This window comes from Accipiter gentilis, chromosome 15, assembly GCF_929443795.1.
Source record: "Accipiter gentilis chromosome 15, bAccGen1.1, whole genome shotgun sequence".
NCBI lineage: Eukaryota > Metazoa > Chordata > Aves > Accipitriformes > Accipitridae > Astur > Astur gentilis.
This window is the reverse complement of record NC_064894.1, coordinates 20,411,685-20,433,622: the sequence shown is the minus strand read 5'-3', so window position 1 is coordinate 20,433,622 and position 21,938 is coordinate 20,411,685.

The following is a 21,938-nucleotide window of genomic DNA, read 5'->3' as shown; positions in this document are numbered from 1 at the left end:
AATCCTGAAGGCCTTCCAAATCCCTAGGTTTTCAGCAATGAATTTCTCCAGATGCCCATGTACTCGGCGGTAACAGTGCCTATCTTTTCTATGTTACGCTTCTTTGGTATTGATAGGCAAAGTGTCTTCTGAGATCTTCACCGCAGCAGCCTTTTAGAAAATACCTGAAATATCACCCACCACCCAAAATGTGGCCAACAGAAGAGGGTTATGCCTTCCCCCCACTATGTCTAGTCATGAATGAGCAATTGTGTCAGAGAAGGTTAGTCAATCTTCTAAGGAAATTCAAGCAGGAGCCCTCCAACAACTGTTCCCAAGTGTTGATGCCTCCGAACTTTGTTATCTTTAGCAAAGGTCCTCAACCTTTCCCAAACTTTGATTCTATAAAAGGAGGAGAAAAAGAGAGAGAACAAACATGTGGGTATGACTTCCTAGCCTGGAGGCCTTTGGTATAGGAAGGTGGCCTCTGTGCCTGTTCTGCTCATCATACTATATACAATGGTAAGACATCAATGGGACAAGGAATGAAGCTAAGGGCTCTCATTTTGCATGTGAGTACGCTGGGTAATGGAGTTGTGCTTTAGCCACCTTTTGCTCAATGAACACTTACTTCAGGGAACAGCTTCCATAAAATGAAATGGCGGGCTTCTCCATCACCCCCAGTACTCTCATGTTTAGGGCTATTTGAATGTTAGCTGATGTGGATTTAGGTCCTCAGACAGATGAGACTTCACCACTTGAATCGTTCTTCCTGAGAGACTGTCCTCAACAATGATCTACTGGGTAGAAGAGGAGGGATGGCAACATAATTTTTTTCTCCCCTTACTTAGGCCATATTTTCAAAGAGAGAACTGATTGTGGCGTTGCACTCTGGCTCACCTCAGAGCCTTAGGAGACATGAACCTGCAGTACTGTATACTCACAGGTACTGCTCTGCACCCAGTGCCAAGGCATCACTACTCCTGGGCTCTACCATAGTACATATAAGAATAACAAGACAAAGCAATGCATTTTTGCATTCTAGTCTCTGGACTAGAAACATACCTAGCAGGTCACATTCAACTATTTCCTTATTTTAAATATCATTCTTGGTGTATTTATGAGTGTTCAAAGGTGCCAACTCCTGCTTTATGTAACAAGAAGGCACAGCAGAGGGAAAGACCCCTTTTCCGTGTCTGGGATGTTCTATATCTGCCTAAGAGAAAAAAACCACACAATTTTTCAGCCCATTTTCCAGCCTTCCTGGAGTCACAAATGATTATTAAAATTAAGTTTAATGTTGAATTTTCTAAGACTTTTTTTCCCATTAGGAAGTGGAATGAAAACAGCAGGCAGGATCATGAGGATCTTTGGATATTGGTGACACCTCAGTCTTTCTTGTCCTCTGCCTTAGGCATGCGGCACTTCAGAGAAGAGAATGCTTCAAGAAATAATTTTGCTCAGTACAGACCTACATCTATTATAGATATAAAATAACTCTACCGTAGAGGCTGAAGAGAGGATTTCACAAGTCCTCTGGGGTCTAGTGAAAAATAAAAGTGTGGTATGGTGTAATGTTATGCATGCTACATTGTCTTACTCCAATCTAGACCTCTTTAAAGAAGGCCTCCTGAGTTGTCACAAGAGTATGTGGTAAAAGCAAGAAATTATTAAAAGGTAGGTATGCTTAGGGATGGTACTAAAAATGAGTGGGAAATTTTGTATTTTGTTTAGTATATTTTCATAGACAAAAAGAGGAGCTGTACTTTTTAACTTTTGGACCTATCTTAATTAGTATTGTATGTACATTTAAAACGTTAGACTTCCAATAGAGAAAGACCAGTTCCATCAGCCAATGTTTGTTACAACCAGCGCAGAACTGACACAATTATGTGCTTGCAGTATAAAACCCAATTTATGGCTTTAACATTAGACAACTGACTGAATGAGAGCAGAGAGGTGCCATTACTATGCTTCCAAGTTGTAGTAAAGTCTGAGTTTCATTCATGTATTTACTGTTGCCTTGATCATCTCCTTTAACAGAAAGAACTGCAGGAGGAGGAAATATACTCCAGCCATACTGTGAGTAGCTGTTTGTGGTTGTCTCACATCATCATCCGCAACTCGAAAAGTCACTCAGACAGAGGATCCAAAAGAAAATTTTAAAACACGTGAACCCTTGACTACACATCTGGAGCAGCTGTCTCTCACATAACCTGAGAGCAACCCTACCTCGGCTCACCAGCGGGTCTCTGTCCTTCCCTGCTGCCAATAGCACTCCCATCCCAGCTAAGAAGGACAATATCAGACACAGAGATTCATTGCTAGTAATGTAGAGAAGTTCATCTGGTTGGGACCAGGTTTCAACTAGAGAGCAACCAGTCCTTTCCTTTAGAGTGCATGCCAGGTTATAATGGTTATAACCCTATTTTGCCAAGCTGTGTGAAACCACAGCCTTTGTATGCTCCAAAGTATCAAGTGTAGGAGGAATATGAAAACACAGACTCTGTGTCTTGATGTTGATCTTGCTTGTCTTCTCAGGCAGTGAAATGAGTATCCAAGGATCCATGAAAGGATGGATCCAATGATCTATCCAGAACAAATGGTGCTACCGGCAGTGTGAGCATTTTATGACTATCACAAGTACCAACCATCGACTCATTTTCACTCTTGTCCATGTCAAGTTGGCCACATGTAATGTCTGCTGTGAGGAAATCTCTTTCTTTCCCTCTAGTCCTGCAGCAACCCCAGCATGTAGGAGTGGTGAGAGCATTACGACTTTGGTGCTGCTGCAACATTCTTCCTTAGGGCAGGTGTATATTGTACACTAAGAAAAAAGGCTGTATCTACAATAGCCAGAGTATCCAAAGTTGCTCTGGAAGTGAGGCTGGTGAGAGATTTCCAGAGGCTGTTAGGGCGAGAGAGGCAGAATAGTGGCAGGATGTGCTGGTGCCTCTGTCCAGACAGGAGGTGCACGGCCCTGGCATCCTGGGGCTTTTGCAGCCTATCAAGGGCCATAAGCACATCCTTGCCTTCCCCCTCGCCGTGGCCCCAGGCCCACAGTCACACTGTTAGTGCCCCACACCAAGCCCGCCTTCCCCTCCTGAGCTGGCCAGCACCCCCCTGTGCCCTGGCAGCTGGTCTTGTAGGGACGTTGCTGCTCAGGGGCTGCCCAGCTCACTGCTCCCTGAGACTCATCCATGGCTCAGCCTCAGCCAGCGCTTTTTGATTTATTTTCACTTCAGTCAAATACTTCTGCCATGACCATTAGCATAACATTAACAAAATTTCTATTTCCATTCAGTTCTGTGTTGTTGTGAATCGCATTTCTCTGATAAGTATTTGTTTTTGCAATCATAGTGATGAAACACATTTACTGGTTGTAGCAGTTACAGGAATTCTAAATAAATATCTGTCTTTGTTTAATTTCAGTAAATCAGGACATTTCACTAGCATCATAATAATAGGGATTTGGGGAATACTATGTGTCCGTGAAATAATTCTTGAAGCAATTTATTCTTGCATCAGCGCAAAACTCCCTTCAATTTGGGCTATTCCCAGAAGATAAGGGACTGATTTTCTAAACTAGAGGATTTTTTTTTCCCAGATTTTGCTCTGGGTTTTGTATCTGTTGTTTTTGGTTTTTTTTGCAATTTGGGTGTGTAAAAATATGTAATTGCAGGTTTCTACTGGTTGTAAGTGGTACTATTTATAGTAGTTAGCCTTCCTAACCTCCAGGTTTGCTTCCATCTCCAAATGGTGGCTTCCACCACCAATACTGCCAGTGTGATCAATATCACCCTGGAAAAACATACAGATGTTGTATACAGTGTAAGTGAGCCTGGTTTTGGTAATATTGTTATCCTGGCTTCCCTTTTGAATTTACTTTTCATGTATTTCCAGATAGTAGGCTGATGCTGTCTGAATTTATACCTTGTTAACCCTTCTCAGCTGAATGGGAGTGAATACATGTAACTGAGAGGTGAATTTAGGAGGATATGAAGGGGACTGTAAACTCATGAAAACATAGGTAACGTTCGCTCAGTGTTTTCTCTTTAAGAACATTACCCTCTTTGTGCTTCTTGCTGCAGTGGTACGAAGAATGCTGATTTTATTGCATCATTTGGCGCAGTCTTTTTTTATTTTTTATTTTATATTATTTTAAAAACTAATTTCAAATTACATTGCAAATGTAGAAAAGCTATGCAGTTGTGAAATATTGTTTGGCAATGCTGACCATTTTCATAGATTGAGGCCTTTCATTGATTTCATACATCTGAAATCCAGGGATTAGTCTCTGAGAAATTATTTCCCCACCGCTCCCACTTTGATGGAAGGGATCTATTGTTTTGGGGGCATGTCTGAACACATGGGATGCCTGTTTCTGGGAGAACTCTATCATTCAGATGAGATGATATGAAAGGCAGAGTGTGTAAACTACAGCTGTGGAGAAGCAGATTGTAGCTAATGGATCCAGATTTTGCCAGGACTCATCTGCATAAGTTGACTTTGCGTTGAGCTGCTGCAAACAACAAAAACAACAAACTCCTTTCCATGTACCCTTGATCTGGAGTATTTCTTAAATCTGCCTATGGAAATTTGTCCCCCAAACTCTTCTCAAAAGCAGCTAAATAAATTATATATTTTGTTCAGGACAGCTATGATTCATAATGGTACAGAATACAGGCTTTATTATGTTGCTTTTATGTATGGGTATCTACCAGTGAAATCTATGAGGATTGTTCTGTGAGAAAAGTCCTCAGGACCCTGCCTAAAAAGTTGCATGTTTTAGGGTTGCAAATGGTGTATATTAATAGGAAAATTCAATTTGTTTTTCTCTTCATCCTTCAATAACATGTGAGGAAAACAACATGGTCTAAACCTAAGTACAGTATTCGTGCTGGCCAACAACCCGCTATTGCGCCACACACAAAATTCCCATTGAGGTCAATGGCAGTGCCCTGAGCAGAGTGTCTCTTGGACTCAGCCCGTTTTTGTGTGCGTGTATATGTGCGTGCATGTGTGTGTGTGTGTGTGTGTGTTGAGTAATAGTTTTCCACACCAGAAAAAAAAAAAAAACAAAACCCAAAAAACTTTGTTGTCATGCTATCTTACAAGGAAGCTAGTTTCACCCACACAGAGTTGAAAGCACATACCACTCTGCTACAGCACATAAACACTGTTATCACGCTAGTTGCAGAAAGAGCACTGTCACTGGGACATTTTATAGGCATGGGCTTTTATACTATTCAGCAAGCTATTGAAAATTAAAATGTAATTAGTGTAGCAAAACAATAGTTTGCATCTTTTAATTACTGCTCCATTTTTTTGACAGAATGTTTTAATTATTGTTTTTTCTTCTGTTCTGTTTTTATTGATTTGGTGCCAGTTCAATTGTGTTACCAAGACCTCCCAGTACTCAATGAATTTACCTCAGGGGATTCTGCCTTCTTCATTGTTTTAAAATAAACCAGATCTCCAACTACCTACAAAACAAAATTAGAAGTGGAGGAGGAAAGAAAGAAAGGCAGAAAGAACAGGAGAAAGAGAGAAAGAAGGAAAGAAAGGCAGGAAGGGAAGGAGGGAAGGAAGGAGGGAAGGAGGGTGGAAAGAAGGAGGGAAGGAGGGTAGAAGGAAGGATAGAAGGAAGGAGAAGGAGAAAGACAGAGAGAAAGAAAGAAAAAGAAAGAAAAGAAAGAAATTAAGGAAAGAAAAAAGGAAAGAAGGAAGAAAGAGAAAGAAGGAGGGAAAGCAAGAAGGAGCAAGAGGAAGGAAATCAGAGAAGGAATGAAAAGGAGGAAAAGAGATAAGGAAAGAAAAGGAGGAAAAGAGAAAAAAAAATCGCTGTTATTACATGCCTGATTTTCTATTGATATGTGTGTTAGTATAAAACTTTTATTTAGCTATAATATCAGATTTGTTTTCAATTATTTTAGTTAAAAATGTTGTTCTGATCTTCTGAAAAGTAGTAGGAAAACTCAACTCACAAAGAAATTACATTGATCAAAATTTTAATGTTAAAATCACAGCAGAAAACACCAAAAAACCCCCCACTTTGAGGATTTTTCAATATAGTCCCTTGGGGAAGAAAATACACATCCTGAGAGGCTAGGTTATGGTAGTACTGTCATTCTCTGTGGGTGTGCATGCACTCAATTTATTGCAGCCTTTCAGCTGTCAGAAAAGTGCAAAGTAAGTGGGAAATGACACAGAGCACTGATTTAGAACACTTTCATCTCTATATGGTCTGTTTTCATTAGTGATCAAGAGAGAGGAAAGTAGTGGTTAGGCACTATCTGTACTACAAAGCGAACGCTGCAGAGGCTATACAGCACATGGTCTTTTGAATGACTGTATACCTCTAACTAGAAACAAACAAACACACAAAGCACTGTATTTATTTGAGAGACTTTAATAGCTCCTTTGCAGCCATTTTGTACATAACAGGAAGCAAACCATTCCAATTCCCAGTGTGCTTTATCCTGAAGTATTTTCACCCAAGGGGTTAGTCACCATGTATTTTGTCTTACTTTTTAGTTATTACATATTTGTAAAATGTAGCAAGTCTTACTTCTTGCATATTTGAGCCTTTATGAGGCAAGACATTATTTATTTACTATGCTGTTATTTGATTACTTAATAAACAGCTCACAGAGGCAAACAACAAGAAACCCAAACCCAAGAAGACCAACACTGCATTTTCAATAGCAAGATCCCTTGGGAGCCAGGCTCCAGGATTTTCATAGCAGAAAAATGTGGTCACACCACTCAGAGGCATTGGCGGTGGCTGGGAGAGACTGGGAGGTGGTAGACATAAGCCCAAACAAGGAGGAACTAATGGAGAACCTGATACAGTCGGGAGGATTAACGCCGTATCTCTCCTGGGGATTCATAGTTTTGAGTTCCTCTCCTTTCATAAACATCTGGTTGCCTTTCTTCAGGGAGGATGGCTTCCAGTTGCCTCTCTCCAAGTAAGCAAAGAAGGTCCACTTTGCAACTTCTACTCTTTTAGGGAAAGAAAGACACAAGTCTTGCAGTTCACTGCTACTCCTCAGCACTGTCAGCCACTCCTGGGTGCAGGGTTTGGTAGCGGACATGCCTTTAATTCCAAAGGTGTGAAATATTACCTTCAGTCAATTTGACAAGCATTTTTCTTCCAGAGTTTAGCCTTCAAGCCCACAAATATCAGCAGCAAGTACCACACAAATCTTTAAAATTGGGCAGTGGGTAGGACCTGCTGCTTTTAATTCTTTTTTAACCTTTGCCGAGCTGCTGTTCTTTAAATTGCTGCTTAATTTCCCTCTTCAGCATTACCAGTTGTTGGGGTTTTGCTTGTTTGTTTGTTTCTTCTCACTGGAATGGTGGAATAGCCATGTCACAGTGATGCACTAGCCCTGGTGATGTCATGGTCATGTCAGGGCAGGCAGCCACCAGCTCCTGTCACTGGCCCTGGTAACGTTGCGGCTGTGTCACAGCAGGTAGAATGTTGGTGGCTGGTGACACGGCCAGCCCTGGATGGGTATAAAAACGGATACACCAGCCCAGGCTGGCAGACAAGTAGCTGGGTGAATGAGGGCAGGGAGGAGAAGGCAGGGAGGCAGGGGCTGCCCAAGGCAATGGAAGGTGGTTGCTCCTCCTTTGTGGCTTCTCCTGTGTGTTACAGCTGGATGCTCGGGCAGGGACATTACCAGATCATGGCACGCTCCTGTGACCTCCTCTGCTGCTCAGCTGGAGAACTGTCAATGCTCTATGGGACAGATAAGATAGCCCCAGCCTGTGCCCCATCACATTTTTGCAGGGAGCCAAAAGCTCCCCATGGCTGTGGGCAAAGGGAGCTCCCCACCCTTTTCTGTGGGTAGCTGAGGGCTGGGGCCCACATGAACTACTGGTACCAGCCCTAGTGAGGCAGTGGGCAGGATGCTGGTGGTGGCATGTGTCACATTGGGGTTGGTGGCATGGCTGGCCCAGGACAGGTGTCTCCTGGCTGTAAGGGAGATGTGGGACGGACAGCCTCGGTGTGAGGCTGGGGAAGCCCTGGGCAGGGAGGCAGAGCTTGCCCCATGGCAACAGACGGGGGTGCTCCCGTTGTTGGTTCTCCTGTCTTCGACAGCCACAGTCCCGGAAAGGGACATGACCAAATCATAACGCACTCCCCTGCTTCCTCTGCCACTCAGCTGGAAAGTGTAGCAGCTTTCTGCAAGGACATTGACCTAAGGATAAGGAAACACATGTGGCCCAAGTCTGCACTTGTGTCATGATCCTACAGGCAGCTGGAAGGTCCCCAGAGCTGTGGACAAAAGGAGCTCCACACCACCCACCTTCTCTGTGTGAAACTTCTCTGTGTGCAACCTCCTTAGAAAAATGTGAGGGAAAACTGGAATTTACATCACCAAGAAGACAAATTTTAAACTTCATCAGCATTGTTTGTAATAAATAAATATTTAAATAAATAAACTTCATCAGCATTAAACATACGTCTTGAGAATCACTATCAACTACATACTAGCACTAAAATTTTCACCTTAGCAGTTATCTGCTGATTTTCTAGATGTTTGTTCTCCCAGAAAGGGCAATTGAAATTTATTAATATCCATTGTTCAACCCTGAGGACATATTCACGCTTCCTGTACACTTTTCTATGCATAAAATATTGAAGTATAAGCTTAGAGGCTGCTTCTGCACATAAGTCTGGAGTGAATATCTGTCTGAAGAACTCCCTACACCTCACTGTAGACATTTGTAATACAGAGGTCTACATCTGAGGTGAGGCTCCCTTTACAGTCAGTGGAAGAAAATACTCACAGGAGATGATTCATCTAACCTATTTTAGATATCTACGTGAGGACGAGAATAACCATGCCCTAGAAGTGTCTATTTCCACTTCATTGTCTGAGGAGAACTCGCTGCACTTCAAACATCTCAAGTTGGATGCAGTGAATCCTCCTCTCAATGCAAAGACCAATTATCCTGAGATATCCCATGCTATCCCATATCTCCCTTTGCTCCCTACCAACACCACAAGCTTATAACCACTGTGAAGCTCAAAAGTTGTAGATGAACGTCTTAATAGCAACATCCCTGGATTTCTATTCATGCGTGAGGCCTGGCCTCCGTCTCCCCCAATGGCTTGAGGTACAAGTGGAGCTCCACGTAGGAGAGCTTTTACAGCACAAGAAGAGGGAGCAGCTCCCCTGCTGCTGGCATAGCTTTAGAGCTCAGCCACCTGTGTGTATAACCCTTGGATCTATGTATCACCCCTCCACAGGCCACGAGATCGTACTGATAAGCTTGCCTCCTTTCTCCCTTCAATTCACAGCTCCAGGGATTGTAGCTTTAAGCATTGGTATGCTGCTTATGCACCCTTCTTTGGAGAGTCCTTGCATTTTCATCCCTTGCCTCAGTCCAGTGGGACCATGAACTCCCTCAGGAGCCAGAACATTTGTTGTCACAAGGTACTTCGGAAGATACAGTCCCTGCACCAAATGGTTTGTGTGCTAAGAAGTCAGAGAAAGTGGAGTAAGAGAAATCGCAACATGCCAATGTTTCGATATTGATTTACAGGTGTGAGGAGCATAAAACTGGAGTAAGGGAGGAAAAAAAAGAAGGAAATATAATTAGAAATAATCCATTAGGTGTCCCTTTTTTCGTATGAGACCCAGCCAAGCTCAGGAGAGTAAAAGCAAGTGTTCACCAATATTAAGCCTCACAATACTATGTTTGTTTTCATATCATTAGCAAGACAGCCTGAGTGGCTCCCTCCAACAAAGTGCGGTGTTTTTGGCTGGAGGTTTGCTCAGCTCAGATTGGCTCTGATGTTTATTTACGTGCATGCTGCTGTGAAATTGTTATGCTGTGAACAGAGGTGCTGGAGAAACTGTGGGATGTTAATCTGCCCAATACTATTGTCATAAGTAGGCCCCGACCCTGTGGTCTGCTCAAGACAGGCAGACCCCTGTGCTGGGGCAAAACATGATGCACGCTGGAGGTCTTACACAAGTGACACAGCAAGGATGAGCTTACATTTCCGATTACGATTTCACAAATGTTTGTTTGTTGTTCTCTTTCCCAGAGAGCTGTGTTTGGCAATCCACAGACCAGCACACCAGGACTCCAGCAAGATGGTGTGATAGTGGCAAGGCTTTTTTTTGAGAAGCGGAAGGTGTGGTGTAGGATACTCCTCCTTCCCCAGAAGCTTCAGCATAGTTGTCTTTCCTCTCAAGAATGTTAGTCTGGCAGAACCCTTTGCCTTGCCAGTAGCAGGTAAGGCTCTACTTGCTTAGGCAGGACAGCCATTGTATTGCCTTTCTTGCTCTGTCCTGCACAGTGTTCCCAGAGTAGGTTGTGTCAGCAGCATCTTGGAACAGTAAAACTTGGAGTAAATACCTCCTGGAGACGGACGGAAAGAGCTGCAGCTCTGGAATGATTGTTTTACGCTATCTGCTGACTCAAGAAAGCATATCTACATCTACATCATAGGCTGTTCACATCTCCAAAGTGTTTTATTGAGCAGTAAAAGGTAGAAAAGCATTCAGAAACAAGCCTGAGCCTGATGTAGTTGGAGGGTTCCAAAGCTGGAGCCCTGAACAAGAGCAGCTTGCTTAAATTCAGCCCCAGTTTCCCCTCCACGTGAAATCAATCATATTCTTGCTATATTACTATCAAACTTACATGTCTTCATGTATGTATGTCTGAAGCCTCTGGCATCTTTCCCCCTACCTCCACCTATTCCTATGCCTCTGGTCCTTCATATTTTCTACAGAGGGAATGCCTGATGTTTGGGAAATACTGGAATGAACTAAAATGGGTTTTATATAATGCTTGTTTTGTCATGTGTGTTTTTTCTTTCTCCAAGTTTATGAAGGCCAGACCAAGATTAAAAGACTTAGCTTCACATTCCTAAAAGCAGTGCAAAACTTTCCACCCAAATTAGCTGGCAACTCCTCTTTGGATATCATGAACATAGAAATAAGTTTTAAAAGATGAATCACCTCTGGACAGCTCAGGTGAGGAGTTGCAACTTGGTAGCAGCACAGATAGCTCTCATGCTCATTTAATTTATTGGAAACAAGAGGGAAACTCTCACCAGGCAGAGCTGCCTACTTTTGGACAAACAAACATCATGTCTTTTTTGCATTCTCCTTATATTTGTTATTTGGACTCTGTCATGGCATTCAAATAGGTACCAAATACTTGGGGTCGATAGGAAGGACACAAAAAGCAATTATGTGCAAGTACCAACTAACTTCTAGAACCAAACAGTGATGTGGAATGAAATCTGCAATTCTGGGCTGTGCAGTCATTTAAAATGAGTGAACACATTATTTCATTGTATTAGTAAGTTAACAAGACTCCCTGATGTACCAGTGGCATTTCCTCTGATCACTACCAAGTTGTCTCACAGCTCTTCCACAGATGCCTTACTCCAAGGACAGTATTACTGTCCCTTGTAAGTTTTTTTACAACTTCCACTCTTCCACTGCTACAGGCTATGAGGAACCTACCCATGAGGAGCTGAGACCCACAAGGCTGGAGTCAAAAGGCTACTCGAGGTGCCATCCAAACACTCAGGCACCCAACACGAGGTAGGCAGGGTTGTGTTACAGTGAGTTTGAAACCCACCTCCCCACCAAACAAGGAGCACCTGAGAGCTGCCCCATCCGAAACACTTGGGCACAGAGTGAGTCTGTAACTCTGTGCCGGTACCATCTTGCAGAAGACGGGCCCCAAGCTGCCACAGAAACTTGCAAAATCTGCTTTAAATCATAAGCCCTGAGCTCCTAAAATTCTTAAAAGGTGGGGTCCCCGGTGTCCATCTTCAGGGCAGACGGATGGTCCAAGCCGCAACAAGAAATCATCCCAAATGGCTGAAGAGCACTCCCGTGCCTTGCAGCATGCCCATGCCACTGGGTGCTTGAGGGGTCCCAGGAGGATGGAGCCTGCCACGGAGCTCAGCTTTTTTTTTGCACGTATTTGCATGTGGCAGTCATTTAAATCTTTGATTGAAACAATCAGCTTGTCCAGGGCCATGCTGTGATCCTCTGCCTCCACAAACAGCCCCGGTACTTCAAAGGGATGGCTGACATGAGTCAATTGCTCGTGGGCCCAAAATCTTAAAGAGCTGGCTGTTCCTTCCCCCCCGTCCCCCCCCTTCTCTCACGTGGAGAAGGCAGAAACCAAGGAGTGAACCCAGCGCTGGAGGCTGGGAGGGGAGGCCCAGCGTTACGATCCAGGCGATGCAGCGGCCGTCTCCCACTGTGGCAGCCCAGCCCTTGTGTCTCACGAGCCGCCCGCTGCCGCCTCCCTCTCCCAAAAGGCTCTGGGTACAGACCGGCTCTTCATAGCGGAGGGATGGGGAGGCCACAGACCCCGCTTCCCCTGAGGCCCTCCATGTGGTGCCGCAGGGGGCCTGCGGCCCTCCAACACCTAAAACACCAGCTGGCCCGGGGGGAGCTTCACCACCGCTGGTCCTTATGAAGTGCACACACCTGAGCCTCATCTCATGCGGGCGCACCTCCGCATTTCCATCAAATTAGCCTGAGCACGTGGTATCACATTTGTGACATTTTATGCTGGCTTTCTCCTGGCTGTGAGAGCACAGATAATGGCCAAGCCTGGAGCAAGGCCTGATCATAGAAAGTTGAGCCGTTAAAAAATGTTACCACATTTAGGCTGGAGCCCTAAGGCTGTATTTACTGTACAGCTGAACTGCAGCCTTGGCCTAACCTTGTCACCCCGATCTGCCTCCTCATTCAGCAGAGAGAAACACGCATTTCTGGAAAGCTGTTCTTATCCTAAAAGGTGTTTCTGAGAACGGGGAGCCAAACCATCTCCTGAAGGTGCTGCTATTTATGAAGAAGCTTCAGGTGATTAGCTCAGCTTGGGAAAACCAACTTTCAGACAGCTGAAGCCAGCTGAGGTGGGGTCCCCTGGAATGCTAAACAACTGCATTATATACTGCAGGGCAGTTTTTATACCAGGCTCAATGTGTTTGCTTTTCGTTGTTACCGGATTCTTGGATGACCATTGAGGACAATATCAGAACTGAATACATCGGCGTACACTGCTGATTTCTGATACAGAAAATTTTTTTTGTTCACTTTAAGTGATCTATTTGGACTCATTTTTAGTCTTTCATTACTGGTGGGGTTTGTAAAGATTGTTTCCGAAGCGAGTAATGAGGAAAACAGTCCTTGCCAGTATCCCTTGTGGGAGCACTTGGCATAAATTGTTCTGTTCATGAGCAAATTAAGTAGCCACTGTTCCTCTGTGTTCTGAACATCTTCTGTATTCAGCATCACGAATGAAATGTATGAGTACAGGTTGTACTTCCCATCTCCAATATAAATGTTTGTGGGGTTTTTTTCCTTCTGGTGAGCACACGGCAGAAATTGATTGTAATTAAGGAGAGAGAAATTGGCAGCAGCCTCAGCTCTTGCTTGGATCCATTTTCAATAACTCGAAGCTTGTCAAGATCTGTTTTCAACTCACAGGATGATCTGAGAGTGCTTGAAATGCCTCCTTTGCCATCTGTTCTGTGGGTTTCAATATTTGCTTTTTTTTTTTTTTTTTTTTGACTGCAGTGGGGTGCCAGTATCAAGACAGCTTGTCTCCTTTTGCTGAGTTGTGGGGCAGGAATTTGAGTGGGTGAGGTCTGAGGAGACATTGTTTAGCCTTACAGTTTTGAAACTCTGTCTTCCTTAGATCTTTACTTTTCCCTTCATGTGTTTCCATTCACACCTGAATCATTCATTATACTGGCAAGCTGGGAAGATCCCTCTCTTCTTCAAGGTAACCACACATTTCTGAAGTAAATTATAGGTGTGGAGATTATAGAAATTTGTCGTCTAGGCACACACCCTGGCTCCTTTCCTTTTCCAAAGCATGTAATAATGAATTGTTTTCTTTTTTTCACCATAGCTAATGTATGCCTAATGTGGGAACAGTTGTTTTCTTTGTTTTGATGGAACATTAAAGCAGGCTGTGTAACAAGGGAGGAAGTCTAAGAAGTGGCATTTTACTTTTAAACACAGCTTTGAAAGTAAGTGGCAAGTCAGTGATCGTGCTCCATTGGTGTAATCGCCTTTGTGGTTTCCTGCTGGACTGTCAGCTTAGACATAGATTAAGCATGGGACAAAAGCCCTGAAGTCCCTTTTGAATTTTGGACATGAATTCCAATGTTCAAGCTCACCTCTCCTTTCCTACCCTGTGATGTTTTCAACCCAAGTTCTGAGTCCACTCTAAGAAATGACAAATTAGCTATTGCCATGTTATTTTGACCCAAAGCAATAACAAAAATAGCTTTTATGATGCTGAAGCCATGAAATGCGTTCTACCACTCAAAACCATGGATGGATTCTGGTAGGATTGGAGGATGAAAACATGATGCCTCACTGGGAAATATTCATGTTCATGGTTATCATTCTCTCATACTTCCCAGAATTTAGTGTCCCATGCATAAAGAAATGGAAAAGATCCAACCCACTAATTTAGGTACATTACAAAGCACAGAAGATGAAGGATCTGTTGGAGATATTTCCACAGGAGTAGGTGAGCTGTAGAACTGCCAGATAATGAGAAACTGGGGTGTAGTGGCAGGAGTACTTAAATCTCAAGAAAATATTCAGTGTTTGCAACCAAGTCTTGCTCATAGTCACTTGCAAGCAAAAGCAGAAAGAATTGGTCTGCCAGATTTCTCACTCCTGTCTGTCAGACGTGACCTCAGCAGATAAGAGTATTACATGAAGGATGAGGGCCAGGACAATGAGAGAGGGAAATGAAACATGAGACTGAGGACAGCCCTTGACACAGAAAGTTTCAGAGGAAAAGTTTTGTTTCATTTTGTTCTCCATAGAAGAATAAAAATTAAAAAATGGGGAAAAGGGACATAAAAAAGTGAAAGGAAGCATCCAAGTCAGGCATAGAAAAGAGCAATTCTCTTTTATGATTCTTTTCAGATCAAATTTACTGAGCAAATAAAATGTTTAGGTGCAGTTTTATATGGGGAAACATGTTGTCTCTGGAAGTAAAAAAAAATATTTTCTCACAGAACAAATTTAAAGAAAATCACATGTTTTGTTGGAAGAATGTGGTGAAAAATGGTGAATGCGCTGAGATTAAAAGAGACAGATGAAACAGGCAGAGACAAAATAAGTCTGTGACCAAGACATTCAGGAAGAAAGGCACTGCTACGCCATGAGGCTGGTGCTGAAAATTATGTACGTGAGCCATATCCTCTGCAGCTATGTTTCTGGAAACCGTAAACTGTGATACCTGGGAACAGGCAAACTCTGAACAGCCGGCAGCAAGAGCTTTGCTAGCAAATTAGTCCCAAGCCTTTCTTACAACAAAATTAAATGGGATATTTGAAGCCTAGAGGTAAAAGGACATACCACATACGGCACACTTCAGTTCTTCAGCAAATAATTATTTCAAATCCTTTATTCCAGAAAATGGACCTTTCATATCTTTCCTTCAGAGCATCTGTGATGACCTAGATGCATTTGTTAATTGCTATGCAATGGACTAAATGTGTTTATTAGGTTAAGTTAGTTTAGTGGGGGGAAATAAAGTTTATTAAAGTTTGTTGTAGCCAGGAATGAAAATTGCAGTTCTTTTTTCCCCCTGCTCTCTCTACAGTGATAAATTCCAGAAAATACATCTCGGTTCCCTCCAGTCTGAGCCATCTATAGATGCATGTTTTCTTTCTATAACCAGCTGTAGCTAATTGCATCAGTGCCGCCTCTACTGCTGCACATGAAAAAGAAACCTGTAATTTATTGCAACAGACCATACTATTTCTGCTGTACATCTTGCCCATTCTGTCATTCCAGTGAACGGATTTCTCATGGTAAATTGGCAGTTCAGAAGTGGAAAACAACCTTGCTCAGAAGTAAGCTTTCAAAAACTCCTCCATATGTTCTATCCAGATATTGATAAAAGAACAAACAGAAAACATATTGTTTATCTGTAGGACCATGATTTCCCAATCAGTCAAAGAAATCCTGAGTCAAATTCATGCCTCATGTACCTTTGCTGTAGCCAACACAAGTACAGTGCTCACGATAATAACTCCTTCGTTTTATTATTGCTTGAATGGCAACATGGTGCCTTGAAAAACACACACAGGTGAGGTGGTGCAAATTAGTGTCAAAATCAGTGGAGCTGTGCCAGTTTATACCAGCAACAGATATGGCTCCAGTCTCTGCCTCAGGGAATTTATGAATCATAATATAATTCTAAGTAGATCTAGTGGCTGTAAAATTCAATCCTGTCTTTAATAGCAGTGAGGCAGGAGAAGGCGAAAGGTGAGCCCTAACCTACTTTTGAAAGGGTCATGTCAAGGGCATGGAAAAAGGCTTTTTAATTGTTCTTACAACTCTGGGGAATGAGACTGTAATGAAAGGCAGTAAAATCTTAATCACAACTGCATTGCTGGAGTTAGGAATTAAATATAATTTTGCCTAAACCTGTGGTTTAACAATATGAAGGCTTCAGTGACTACACTGGTGTAGACCTCCCTTCCCCTTCCTCTGTTATCAACACCATCAGCATCTAGGTACTAATGCTCGTGTAACTATGTGTGGGGCTATGTTGTGAGCTGGATCAAGGAACTGCTCCAGGTTAAAAATAACCAGAAAAATAAACTAATTAATAAGCTCACCGTATGCACACTTAATAGCAGAGGTTAGCATTTGCAAAATGCTGGGAGAGCCTCATATGACTGGCATTATATAAGTGTAAAGCACTTAGTAATTCCCAGCTATTATTATGTAGTGTTGCTATTTATTACCGAGGGTTCAGCCTCTTGTTTGCATCTAGGTGAACATCAGAAAGACTTTATGCACAGGCTGTGCAGCCAGGTGGTTGGCTTACAGCTCTGCCTCCTTCACTCACTGAGGTTGTCTCAGCTCAGACTTCCCTGTGGCCCAGCCACAACTGCTCACTCCAGCTTAGCAGCTGTAGAGGCTGAAGCTTCAAGTGTTAATTGCTCTATTACGTTAATGTGAAACTAGAGGGATAGAGTGGAAAATCACAGCCATTGTCTTTTCATTTACCCTAATTGACCAAGTGACAGTAAAAGAGTGGCCTGGAGAAAGCCTCTTCTTATAACACATTGGCACTAATTAGGAATTCTAACAGGGATTTTTAAATTCTTTACATCCCCTTAGTAATGTAGCTTCAAGGCTATCACTGGGAGAGGGTTTTGTACCACTTAGGTAGTCAGCAGCAAAAGGCAGAGATCGCAGCTGTACAACTCAGGCAGCAGGTCCACAGCTGACCCTGAAGAAGACACAGCACTGCTGATGGCCAGAGCCGTGCCCAAACCATGAGGGTTTTCTCCCTTCATATACTGTATCTGGATCAAAGAGCAGAGGAAAAACAGACTTCCTATGGGATGAAGCAAAGTCTGTGGCTCATATTATGTCACCATGGCCCAGAGAGTTACATTGCTCTGTGACATCCAACCGCTGCCCTTCAGACCAAAGGTAAGTTGTTCCTTTGAACATGGGTCACCAGGGAACAGTTTTGCATTTAAACAAAAATCACGAAAAATGTGGTATGTGGCATCATTATTTGTCTTCCTCCGTATATATATTCTTTTCCCCATATTACCTTAGGATTAAACCCTGTAAGTTTACTGAGGCAAGACCCCATTAGCTTCAATGGGAAGGTTTTTCTTTTCTGTCTTTTCTTTCAAATAAAGACTGAAGGGTTCTATTTTGGTTCCTGCAGCAAGCAGTAACTCGGAACAGTGCACTCCATCACTTTGCTGTGATCCATTACTGTCCCCATTCTCCAGCCACACAGCTTGTTGAAGAAAAAATGGGGAGAAAGAAACTTCACTTTCTTCGATGCTAAACATTTGAGCTGTGCAGGCCTAGAGGAAAAACAGGCTCTGTGTAAAGCTGACAGCTCCTTGTCTCATGAAGCAATGGGAAGGCAGTACCAGTGGCCTGGGGCTTTGGGCTGGGAATGGCATTTGCAGACAGGATGTGCCATTGAGCTTGGAGCCCTCAGTTTCAAGGTGGCCTTAGATACACAAAATTATTCCCTTCTAAAGTGTCACAGCTTAGCAAATACAACCACCAATGTGACTCATTGAGTAGAGTATCAAAGCAGCATATAAGCAGAGATTGTATACTAGTACAAACTACGTTAGATGTTGTTCCAACTATGTATTTTGTGCTGTTGCTAATGTATTTTATTCCTTGGTGCATGTCCATGTGTATTGGGTTTGCGTGGCAAGGTTTTGGTAGCAGGGGGGCTACAGGGATCGCTTCTGTGAGAAGCTGCTAGAAGCTTCCCCCATGTCTGACAGAGCCAATGCCAGCCGGCTCCAAGATGGACCCACTGCTGGCCAAGGCCAAGCCCGTCAGTGATGGTGGTAGTGCCTCTGTGGTAACATATTTAAGAAGGGGAAAAAAAAGTCTCTGCAGCACAGAAACTGCAGCCAGAGAGAGGATTGAGAATATGGGAGAGCAGCAGCCCTGCAGCCCCCCAGGTCAGTGCAGAAGGAGGGGAGGAGATGCCTCAGGCGCCGGAGCAGAGATTCCCCTGCAGCCCGTGGTGATGAAGACCACGGTGAGGCAGGCTGTTCCCCTGCAGCCCAGGGAGGTCCACGGTGGAGCAGATCTCCACCTGCAGCCTGGGGAGGACCCCACACCGGAGCAGGGGGATGCTCGAAGGAGGCTGTGACCCCATGGGAAGCCCGCGCTGGAGCAGGCTCCTGGCAGGACCTGTGGCCCCGTGGAGAGAGGAGCCCACGCTGGAGCAGGTTTTCTGGCAGGACTTGTGACCCTGTGGGGGACCCACGCTGGAGCAGTCTGGGCCTGAAGGACTGCAGCCCGTGGAAGGGACCCACGCTGGAGCAGTTTGTGAAGAACTGCAGCCCATGGGAAGGACCCACTTTGGAGAAGTTCATGGAGGACTGCGTTCCATGGGAGGGACCCCACGCTGGAGCAGGGGAAGCGTGTGAGGAGTCCTCCCCCCGAGGAGGAAGGAGCGGCAGAGACAACGTGTGATGAACTGACCCCAACCCCCATTCCCTGTCCCCCTGTGCTGCTGCAGGGGAGGAGGTAGAGAATTCGGGAGTAAGTTGAGCCTGGGAAGAAGGGAGAGGTGGAGGGGGTAAGGTATTTTAGATTTGGTTTTATTTCTCATTATCCTACTCTGATTTGATTGGCAATAAATTAAACTAATTTTCCCCAATCGAGTCTGGTTTGCCCGTGATGGTAATTGGTGAGTGATCTCTCCCTGTCCTTATATCGACCCACAAGCCTTTCGTTACATTTTCTCTCCCCTGTCCAGCTGAGGTGGGGAGTGATAGAGCAGCTTTGGTGGGATCCTGGCATCTGGCCAGGGTCAACCCACCACATCATGTCTTGTGCGTGCCACAATTAAATAAGCAGTTCTGCCATGCAACTTTTGCTCTCCTAAGAAAATGTGAAGAGGATAATACAAGGGCTATGTTTACAGTCTATAGCACAGCAGACTGTCTACTTACTGCATGCTAGGCTTTTCAAATAAACCCTAGGGACAGGCTGCAATTACAGCTCTTCCTTTGCAGTAACATACTGCACATTTGGTCGCTTAACAGATTTCTTTCTTTTAAGGAGGTTTGTAACAGGGAAGGTTGAATTCAAAGCTGCTGTTTTAACCAAGACAGAATGGACCATAGTAGATCCTCAGGTTATGTCAGCTAAAAGCAAATCTCAGCTGGTCTCAAGTCAAGGCCTACCAAGCATACTTGACTATTTTCAGGGTGTAGTGACACAAATATTTTCTTCAGCATTCTGTCCAGCACAGGAAGTTCCCACACTTTTCTCCTACCCCACCTGTTTTTCTGTGTCCCTATGCTGCTCTTGGCTGTCTCCTTGGTGCCAACTGGCAATGAAAGTGCCAATGCAACTTTCTGGGGGCCAATGCTGTAGAGGGAATCCTAGCAATGATCCTGATTAAAAAATTAAATCCTCCATACACTGTGTTCTCAGGAGTGCGCGTAGGCCAAACTGAAGATACCTCTGGCTACAGAGAGCCTGAATGAGATGGAATTCTAGTAGAGTTTCATATTTCTACTGATAGCATCAAGATGGATGAGAGAGAAGCATGACCAATGGCACATTTAGAGATACTGAATTTGGTTCTGCATAACCACAAAGCTAATGCTTTTCATTTGACCTCATTCTGGATTAAACCAATTAATGTGACTAGGTAGCACACAGGTTTCTAAGACAGCCATTCTCTCAAATTTACATTTCAGACGACTATTAATTTTGCTGTGTGGATGTAACACTGGATATGCAGGGAACATAGAGAACAAAAGAAAACTTGTATGCTAAAGCAAGGTTATGGGCCAGCGTGGGCGTGGAGACCTTCTCAAATTGTGCTGTCACTAGGTGTGTGAGACTAGATATGCCTCTATATGCCTGGCTTAACAAGTGATCTAGCTAAAAGCAAGCCAGCAATAGTGAGGATGCAGTGGGTGTGATACCTGCGTGGTTCAGTCTCTTGAAGGGCAGGCAGGTTTGTGTTGAATCCCACCCTGTGGACAATTCACTGCTGTTTATCTTCAAGCATGCCATCTACATATGCAAGCTACAGTCCTATCTTAAATTTGAGTACACATGCAGACACAAACCCCATCACTTTCTTTTCACAGGGATGAGCTGGAGCAAACACAATTGTGCAATGACTTGTGTCAGGGTCTCTTTACTCTGCAGTATATTCACACAAAGGAAGAATTTATGTTTCTTTTATCCTTTAAGGAATTCTTTTTACAACTTGTAAAATAACTGATGTTTTGTAAAGATAGCAAAAATAATGTAAAAAGGTGGCTAAAAGGTTGATGTGACCCAGGGTAAATATGGTGATGATTATGCATAGAATATAAATAACCTATATAAAGGATACCAATACATAAAATGCATATTTTTCTTTAAAAAGAGATGAAGAAAATATTTACTACCTTATTAAATAAAAAGAAATATGTAATTAAAAAGCAATCACTAGCTTCAGAGCTGCAATAAGCCTCTTTATTAGGTATTAATAATTTTACTAGGTACTGGATTGCTGGAGGGCTGGGACCATATGAGTTGGTAATAAACCATCTTGATACATCATGTTCTTTCAGTCTTGCCAATGTGACATTTGCTGTGCAGGCAGTAGGAATGTTATACATCTGAACTAAAGCAAGTGAAGAGACCCTACCGATCCTGAAACCCTCTTACCAGCCCAGGCAAATTAATATCGAGGGCACTGACTTAAGAAGAAAAGATGCATTTTGATGTGTATTCATATCAGAAAAATGTAGCACACAATAAAATTGAAAGTATATTAAAAGTATATTAAAACTATAGCCACTCTTGCTGGGACAATACTTATCAGGTGCTATCAGAGTCCTATGCCATATGAAAACTGTTGGGATTTTATATTAAGCTCTAATTCTGACCAAAAAATGAGTCACAAACCAAAACCAGTCTGATGCTAGATCCAAACATGTTCTGTGTAGTTCATTATTGCTGATGATTCCTGGGAAGAAAAATGACCATTAAGAATTGATCCCACACCTCCCATTTCCCCCACTCCCTCTAACCATGAAAACAGATCTGGACATGTGGGCCTTCCCCATTCTGGAAAAAACAGCTCTTGACTTTCAGTGGGATTATGGCCCATGTATCCAAATCTGTTAGCAAGATGACATCAATGAAATTGAAATGTTGTTCTTATGTTAATGCTTCTCTAATTAGCAATGTTTGAAGTAGCTCTGCTAAACGAAGAACATATCCTAACCTCAAGCCAAAACTCAATCCAACCCCTCTTTTGAAAAAATTCAGTTACCATTATTTTCTTTGTCGACATTATCTTCCAGATCCACAACTCCCAAGAAAGAAGACAGATCATCTGTAAGCACCTTCTGCTTTAACATAAAATAATCATGTATAAATTAGGCCCTCAAAACA